The following is a 9525-nucleotide window of genomic DNA, read 5'->3' as shown; positions in this document are numbered from 1 at the left end:
ATTGCATCATGGAAGTTGAAGTGTCATCATGATTTACCAGGTCCAGTTATGTTTACTAAAGTCAATAAACTGTAAAAAATGTTGAGCAGACTTATGACGTTACATAGTGTCAAGTAAATTATCCATGGACACAGTCAAGGTAATGTTTACCAAGGTTAAGATAAAAATGTTGGCTAAGGTCAATTTTATTTACAACTATCAATCACGCAGGTAAAAAGTATTGCCCTAGGTCAGATTTATTTACAACTGTCAATTACGAGGGTAAAAAATATTTTGCAAGGTCAGATTTATTTACAACTGTCAATCACGAAGGTAAAAAATGTTGGGTAAGATCAGTTTTATTTACAACTGTTAATCACGCAGGTAAAAATCTTGGCCAAGGTCATATTTGTTTACAACTGTCAATCATGCAGGTAAAAATCTTGCCCAAGGTCATATTTGTTTACAACTGTCAATCACGCAGGTAAAAATGTTGTGTAAGGTCAGTTTTATTTACAACTGTCAATCACGCAGGAAAAATTGTTGGGTAAGCTCAGTTTTGTTTACAACTGTCAATCGCGCACGTAAAAAAAATCTTCCTCAAGGTCAGATTTGTTTACAACTGTCAATCAGATAGGTAAAAAATCTTGCCCAAGGTCAGATTTGTTTACAATTGCCAATCACGCAGGTAGAAACATAGGTATCCCTGGCACTTATTAAGGCCGCCGTTCAATGGCGATTTTTATATGAACCGACACTGGTTCACTCGGTGCAGCTTCCCGGCTTTCTCTCATATCTTTATTCAAAGTTAAATACATAGGATTGTTGTTAACATATTTCTGTACAAAATGACGTATTTTTTGTTGTAAAATAATTAGAATGTTAATCACAAAAAATTGCTAAACTTTGCCATAAAAACGACTTCGTATAAATGCGATTTATGTGAAAATTATACACTTAAACGGGAGAACAAAGGTGTCATTTTTTGCACATGTATCGTAGGAATAGATTCCACGCTAGTACAAGCGCAGAAAATTTGTCATTATCACGGGAAGCTGCACCAAGTGAAAATGTGCGATTTCCTCAATATACTTAAGCTTCACTAGATTGTGTAAAGGAATCTACCTAAAATCGGTAAATTAAGACATTTTAAAACTTTGTCAATCGTCTCATAGAGGGAACATATTAAAATTATTATATAGTACTGCAAATATACGTTTACTGTGGTTTTTACAACATCCTATAAGGAATTTTAATACCGTTTTTATCAGTGTATCAATCAAACATATAACAGTTAACAATTTTGGGCAATTAATCCTTTCGAATAAAATATTAAATATAGATGCCCTTTGCAAATAAATGTGCTGTAGTCTCATGGTCACACAGTTTCTGAGGGGCCGAAGAGACGGACGTTCGGAAGCAAGAAAATGGAGCTTATTTCTCGGTGGGGAATACCGAGAGAGAGAGCTTTTTACAGATAACGAACAATAGATTTTTTGCTGTTCTTAATCTGTTTATTTGTCTTCTGCCCAAGTAATCCGTTTGAATTGAATATGTTTATATTACCCGTTTTTTTATAAAACGTTTAAAAAGACGTGAACAGTAAGTGGTGTCTTCATCAGTAATTATCTAATAGAACAAGGATTTTGGTAATTTTGTGGATTATGCAGATGAACACAAATCAGAAATTGTATGTAAGACGCGGTATTGTACTGCAATTAAAAATAGTTATTTATAACAAATATTGATAACAAATTTACCCATAAATTGTACGTAGTTAAGATTTAGACAATTGTACAAAATAATAGACAAAATTAATTTATTAATAGATAATTGTGAATAGCGATGGTCAAAAACAGAAATACCGAAAAGGTCCCTATTCTTTCAATGTGATGTTATACGAACAACAATTTTAATAGAGTAAGATCAAGAAACGGCTGAATCTTTACTTTTATTATTATATCAAGGGTATTTTGTATCTAATGGCTAAACTCCTAGTGCGGTATCCTATTTTTTAGGATACTTTTAATTATAAGTACGAAGGCTTTCACGGTGTTAATTAAACTAAAACTAGATCTAGCACTAGACCTAAAACTAGAAACTTTTGGGTTAAGCTGTGCGTTTTTTGAAAAAAATTTTGACGTTTCGGATGCCATGTTGCAACCTTCTTCAGAAACAAGTTCGAAAGTTTCTAGTTCTAGGTCTAGTGTTCTAGACATTGAAGTTACTTACTAGCAGTGTTGTTAAATACCCGGGTATTTATTTTCAAGGGAAGATTCCCTGAATATATATACGGGGGTATTTACCCAAGATGGGTATTTAGAGGTATTTATAAAATTTTATTCAAATTGAGTTGATGGCAGTTTTGCAACCACTTCAAGAATGCAGAGTCGATTATCGATACACCAAACATATTTATAGCATTTACAAGAATGCTACAATGACGGTAGAATTGCATAAAAGTACCACAGGTCGTGGGGTAAGATAAGGTGATACAATGTTGAACCCAAATTGTTCATCACAATCCTGGAGAGAGCATTTAAACAACTGAATTGGACCCAAAAAGCATAAACATTGATGGCAAATACCTAAGTAATTTGCGCTACGCAGATGATATAGTCCTTATTTCGGATAGCCTTAGAGAGATGAAACTGATTCTGAACGAAACAATAAACGTTAAATAATATATTAAGTTTTAATCATAATAACTTGATAATCTAAATTACGACAGATTTGTTTGATAATAATACATCTTCGATCGTTGACAATTCCTCATCTTCAATGTGTATTTCATCTTGCTCTCTTTTTTTTCCGAATCTGTTATATTTTTACTTGTATCATTTTTATACGTAGGTACTGTTTTGGTATTTATCTTGGGCTGGGGTAAATACCCGGATAAATACCCATTTTATAAATACATACCTACCCGCCGGGTATTTACCCAACGCCCATCACTGTCTACTAGTAGTTCAATAGCGGGCCTAATTTAGTAGTTATACATTTATTTAGTATTAAGCTTCACCTACTTATATAATTTTATTTTAAAGCAGTTCAAAAAACGCTATTCATACGAAATGGTCGAAAAATACGATAAGATCGTAAAAGATGCAATATAATAAACAGACCGCTCGCACAAACTGTTTTGCCACGCCATACGCCCTTTGGGTTCGGGGCTAAATCGAAATTAGCGAAGAAATTAGAATATTCTTACCGTGGGAAATTTCAATACAACTCATTTATACTAAAAAAAATCAAAAAAAGTATGCATAAAAAGTAACCGGAAAATTATTATCCATGGCACCAAGAACTCGGTTTCGAAACTCTTCTTAAATCCCTTCTTTATCTACGTTATTATCAACAATTATCTAAATATCTCACCGTGCGGTTGTAGAGTTCGTCTTTCTATGCATTTTTTATTTGAAAGTTTTTTGGCTATATCAAACGGTAAACGCGTTCTGTTGAAATTAAATTTTTAGCCCTGAGACTACAGCCTTAATATATTTTTTCTTCAAACGTCATTAAATGACAACTTTGTTGTCGTGTTTACTCGCGGTAGAAGTAAGTCATTGTTGCATAACGACGGTTGCTAAGATCAACATAGCAAAAAAGTACTTCAGCGTTATGGCGCTAAAGTAAATTTCACTTTAGCGCCATAACGTTGAAGAACATTTCACTTTAGCGCCGTATTATTTGCAACGTTTGAAGAAAAAATACTATGTTTTATTCGGAAGAGAAGCAGATTCGTTTGTGGCTGGTCCGTCATTGCCGGACTCACTTCGTTCGTCCGGCAAACTGTCGGACACGCCCAAGGACAGTAGAAGCTAACAGGACTGCTACATCCATTGTTGTGACAACCTGCCCGCAAACTACGTCACACCATTTTCCACGCCCAACTGTTGTTATGGCCTATACGTTTGCTGTTTATTTTTAGAGGTTATATCTTAGACGTATTCATATTAATTTTTGAAGTTTTATGTTTTTAGACGTATTAATGTCTATCATATAACCTCTAAAAACACAGACAGTTACCAGGCGTGGCAAATAGCGTGACGTAGAGTGCGGGCAACCAACCCGTAGTGGACTACAAAAATACAATGGATGTAGCAGTCCTGTTAGATTCTACTGTCCTTGGGACACGCCACAATTTTAACGGCTCATCTGTCATTAGCGACTCACTGCGTTCGTCGCTATGCGACAGACCACGCCATAAAAAGCACTGCTTCTCTTCCATATAAAACAATATACTATTTCTATACCAACACTTTTCATAATACGATGACAAATAATCGGCTGGTCGTAGCGGTATAAAAACACGTCTATACAATAGTCGATGTGTTTCTGTCTCACTTTTCAGTAGAAGCGAAACATCTGTATTTTAAAGATGCTAAACCAAACACTTTGCGACCTCTACAAATCAGAGAAGGAACTATACACATTTTTTTATCAGTTTTTAGAACCCAAGTAAATTGAACGGCCACCTTAACGTCGTGTTCGTACAAAGTGACGTCACTTTCAGCATCGGGCCAACGGGATAGATGGCGTTATATTGCGTTATATTATGTAGATATCTACTTTATCTTGGCAGTTTAAATTAATAAATATTTTAGGATTTAAGTAGTCGTTTCGTCAATTTGTTTTTCTACTGTTTTCTAAGTTGTTTGTCAAGTTGGTTAGTGTTTTGATGCAGCTTTGTGTTTGATAGTAAATTTTAAAGAAATTTACGAAATTTTATTCGTGGTAAGTACATTTGATATACTTTTTTTTATTTATTTCATATTATTATATTATGATCTCCAGTTTCATAATAAATTTTTAAATATAAGTTGCTCTTAAAATAATATGGAAACTAATGCTCATAAAAAACCTCTGAAATTTAAACATTGATTATGGAACTGGATTAGGTATTTGTAAAATAAATATATATGCATCTTATTTTCTTGTAGCAGAAAATGTCAAAAAGTTGCGCCATTAGTGGATGCGTACAAAGGTATGGAAATTTCTACCGATTTATAAGCCCACAAATGTATCCAGAAATATATCAAAGATGGGTTTTATGTTGTGTGCGAGAAAACCTGCTTCAGTGTGAACACTTGAGGGTTTATAATAATTTTCGAGTTTGTGATAAGCCTTTTCGACGAGAGGATGTTGGACGTAACAACAAATTGTTGAAAGGAGTAGTACCATCATTAAATTTGCCAGTAGGTATGTGTATAAAATTATCAAAATGTTGTTAGGACTGAGGCATATTTTTTTTTCACATGTAGGATATCAGTACTTAGAAGTCAGTACTTCAAGTGCTTCGAATAACACGCCCACTACTCCACCTGCAGATATGCGACTTTAGGTTGCTTCAACATCCACCAGTGCAATCTCATTGGAGACTTCAGGTAAGAAATTATGTGTTTTATAAATCGTTTATTTTGAAAAGCTCTGGTTTAATTACCTATAATGGCATATAACTCTTAATAAGAGTTATTTATTAATAAACGAAACATCGTTCAAAAAACGTTTAATTTCCCTTTTATTACAAAAGAATGTAGTATACTTTTTTTAAAGTTTGATTTCATATTACAGGGTAACCCCGCTTAATGGGGAAACAGCGTTAATCGGGATCATTATTGGATATTTTTTGACAGCTAAACAAAGGGAGAGTTTATTGGAGGAAGTTGGCGTCCACAAACAAGACGACTTATCACCAAAAGCCCAACATTTATACAGGAAAGCAGTGATGTATAAGAGGAAATTCCAGCGCCAGAGTATAACATCCTAAAGAAATAAAAGAAAATTATTACCAAAGAGACAACTTTTTAAGCAGTCAATTTCAAGTTTAGACAGACTAAAACAATCCTTTTTTTTTGAGCCAATATGACAACGAAGGAAGAAGGTTGCAGGGGAGGCGTTATACACTTGATGACAAAATATTGGCATTACATTTAATGCTACAAAATGGAAAGGGGTATAAGGTGTTATAAAGTGTAAAATTACACTGTGAGGAATAAACAGATTAACACCGTATTTTTAACATCTTTTAACAAAGTTATTTTGACATTCAAATGTGTTAGGCAATTTTAAGGGTACTTTCTCATATAAATTTTTACCCTCTGCATAAAAAAATTTTAGCAAAAATGTAAAGGGGGTGGTTACGTTTAGTAGTTTAGAAGGATAGGTTAAAAGTACAAATAGGGTGAAAACGTGCCCTCCTATCAGTTAAACATATTCCCCAAATTTCGTTGTCCTAGCGTTTATGGTTTTTGAGAAAAAAAAATTAAACCAAAATTTTCCGCCATTTTTGGAGGAGTGTAGCTGCTTAGGGGAGCCCAAGTCGCCCATGGTTTATATATCAAAGTACCCTTAAAATTGCCTAAAGAATCACCCCTTGAAGTTTGGGCATGTCATTCAGATACACCCTGTATATAATATGGATTGAGCTAACTCATATACAGCGTGTCCCGTATCTTCCGCATCAGAGCATTATACGGTTGTAGAATACATTATTCTGAAGCGATCTTTCTAATAAAATTTTTTCGAAATGTTTATAATAACCGCACGGGAACTGTTTAACGACGACCAATAACGGACAACTTTGATTCATCGAAAAAGTTTATTTCTCTTTCCATGACGAATCTATTGGTGAGTACACGTGGGAAACGAGTTATCATCGGCGTAGCGGACCGGCCGAGGGTGGCACCGATTACCTGAGTCTGATTTGCGATCTGCTGATTGGACGAAAAACAGGTCCTTTAAACAGTTCCCGTGCGGTTATTATAAACATTTCGAAAAAATTTTATTAGAAAGATCGCTTCAGAATAATGTATCCTACAACCGTATAATGCTCTGATGCGGAAGATACGGGACACGCTGTATATACTATCTCCTATATCGCTGACTAAGGCAGCAAAAGAGTGTAAACACTAGAGTGCAGATATATATATATCTGTCTCTGTCGTGCCCCCGTCTACACAAGAGACATGCGTGAACACGTGGTGAGTACGCTTTTATCTTATTGGACGGTGAATTAAAAATTAATAGCAGCTGATGACCTTGATGTTTATAAAACACCAAATAAATGTTTGACATAAACATAACCTAAAATCTAATACAATAATGGCTTCTTGTTTTATTTATAACATTTGAAATCGACAAAATTGTCATGGTTACATAAAATTTGGTTTGTTATTTGGGTTGCCTAAACAAAAGTAAAGAATATAATGTTTAATGAACAACCTACATAAATTTGATATTTAAAGCAATATTCAACGTCAATTTCACACAAAAGTACATATATTCTAATTTATTTGATGCATCTACGATAATTTATAATTAAAGTCAACTATCTACAATAATTGCATTTCAAAGCTGCATAAAATACGCGCGAAACACTTCAAACTCTTAAAAATTTACGATTCGCGCAAGCGCCTTCGCGATATGGGGGCACGACAAAGACAAAACATATATCATTCCGTCTGCTTTTGATGGAAACGCTCGCCACTCATTGCTTAGATAGGGAGTCAGCGATATAGGAGATAGTATATATATGAGCTAACTGAATATATCTACTAACAAAAATGTGGCTCAAGGTGAATAGACGCAGATGGAAAGCGATAATGTGAAAGTGTAACAAAGATAGACATAAAACGGTACTAAACAGACGGGCGCAGGCGCACAAAAGTGTCAAACCTCTTCCATTTGACGTTTGTCGTTTTGTTGTGTCACAGCCAGTCACACCGTTGTGTTTAAAAATGTATTGTTTCGTGTGCAAAGTTCGCGATAATACAGTTTCACATCACCTGTAAGTATTATAAATGTTACTTCTAATTGATAGTTTTTTATCTTATAAATTAACGCACGCCCATTATATGTCAGTACGCTTCTATGTCTATCTCGGTTCGATCACCTTGCGCAAGCTATCTCTCTCGCTGGCTCAATCCATATTATATATAATCAAAGGATACCAGTTATCATTCAAAAACATAGATATTTCCAGTAACTCCGACTTTTAAAGAACGTGTACATTTAAAATTTCATTTGAAACTCAGTTTTTCTATTTCATTAATTATACTGTTACATATATTATGTTAATTGCACTTTCGTTTTTACAATGACAGTTCAATTAGAATTACATAACCTCACTTATTAATAGGACGCACCTATTGCATCATGGAAGCTGAAGTGTCATCATGATTTACCAGGTCCAGTTATGTTTACTAAAGTCAATAAACTGTAAAAAGTGTTGAGCAGACTTATGACGTTACACAGTGTCAAGTAAATTATCCATGGACACAGTCAAGGTAATGTTTACCAAGGTTAAGATAAAAATGTTGGCTGAGGCCAATTTTATTTACAGCTGTCAATCACGCAGGAAAAAGTATTGCCCTAGGTCAGATTTATTTACAACTGTCAATCACGAAGGTAAAAAATGTTGGGTAAGGTCGGTTTTGTTTACAACTGTCAATCACGCTGGTAAAAAATGTTGGGTAAGGTCAGTTTTATTTACAAGTGTCGATTACGCAGGTAAAAATCTTGCCCTAGGTCAGATTTGTTTACAACTGTCAATCAGGCAGGTAAAAAATCTTGCCCAAGGTCATATTTGTTTACAACTGTTAATCTCTCAGGTAAAATGTTGGGTAAGGTCAGTTTTGTTTACAACTGTCAATCGCGCACGTAAAAATCTTCCTCAAGGTCAGATTTGTTTATAACTGTCAATCAGGCAGGTAAAAAATCTTGCCCAAGGTCAGATTTGTTTACAATTATTGCCAATCACGCAGGTAGAAAATCTTGGCTAACGTCAGTTTTATTTACAACTGTCATTGACTAGATTTCGCCTAGATAAAGAATGTTAGCAAAGTCAATGTTTCCAAGGTATTAAAAAATGCTGAGTACAATGTCAAATAAATTATGAAGGATCAGTTATATTAGGGCTCACTTTTACCAACTCTTGATAAATTTATCTGATAGATAAATCTAGTTCTTAACCGAGAGAACACTTTAATACCGTTGTAACCATTGGAGAATGGTAAACATGGGTGTTTTGACATTTCTTTATTTGTTTTCCACCGATTTCGGTGATTAATGTATTTTATAATAATTAGGGTTATAATATTTAACTTGAACGTAATAAGGTATGACAAGATTAATAATTCTTCATAATAAGAATCAAGAAAAATTTAATCATAAATATTGTGACAAAATATTTAAAAGCAAATTTGACATCAACATAACCTCAATTTTATTTAAATTTAAATTATTTAATTTTTATTTCTTTCTACAAAAAATAATTAAATAATTAATCGTTAAGCACAAATTAATTGGTATAAAAACCTTTTAATTTGAAATTTTCTTCAAATACGATTTAATTTAAATATTGTTTTCTGATATTATTGTTCTATGTCACTTTCAATAATTCGTGACTTTTAGGTTATGATTAAATTATCATACGTCAAAACGTCAATGCTACCAACTAAAATTTAATGACAAATTAAGTCATTTAACAATTTTTGTTTACATTTCTATATACATAATTTTATAACATTTTAATTCATTTTGTGT

At 33.7% G+C, this 9525-nt stretch overlaps 1 long non-coding RNA gene across 4 annotated transcripts; it reads left to right on the top strand.

The window, feature by feature from the left end:
* The first annotated feature begins 4476 nt into the window (after positions 1–4476).
* Positions 4477–9210, top strand: LOC139432646 (uncharacterized). 4 transcript variants are annotated; one of them, XR_011642396.1, is made up of 6 exons: positions 4477–4716; positions 4923–5177; positions 5244–5366; positions 5554–8267; positions 8324–8690; positions 8745–9210. It is a non-coding gene; the product is annotated as an uncharacterized lncRNA (long non-coding RNA). The 4 variants fall into 4 exon arrangements; XR_011642397.1 differs by lacking the exon at positions 4477–4716 and having other exon boundaries at positions 4729–5181; XR_011642398.1 differs by lacking the exon at positions 4477–4716 and having other exon boundaries at positions 4730–5177; positions 5252–5366.
* The last annotated feature ends 315 nt before the right edge of the window (positions 9211–9525 follow it).

This window comes from Onthophagus taurus, chromosome 1 (assembly GCF_036711975.1).
Source record: "Onthophagus taurus isolate NC chromosome 1, IU_Otau_3.0, whole genome shotgun sequence".
NCBI classification, from domain to species: Eukaryota; Metazoa; Arthropoda; class Insecta; order Coleoptera; family Scarabaeidae; genus Onthophagus; species Onthophagus taurus.
The sequence above is the reverse complement of the archived record's forward strand: the minus strand, read 5'-3'. Positions and strand labels throughout refer to the sequence as shown.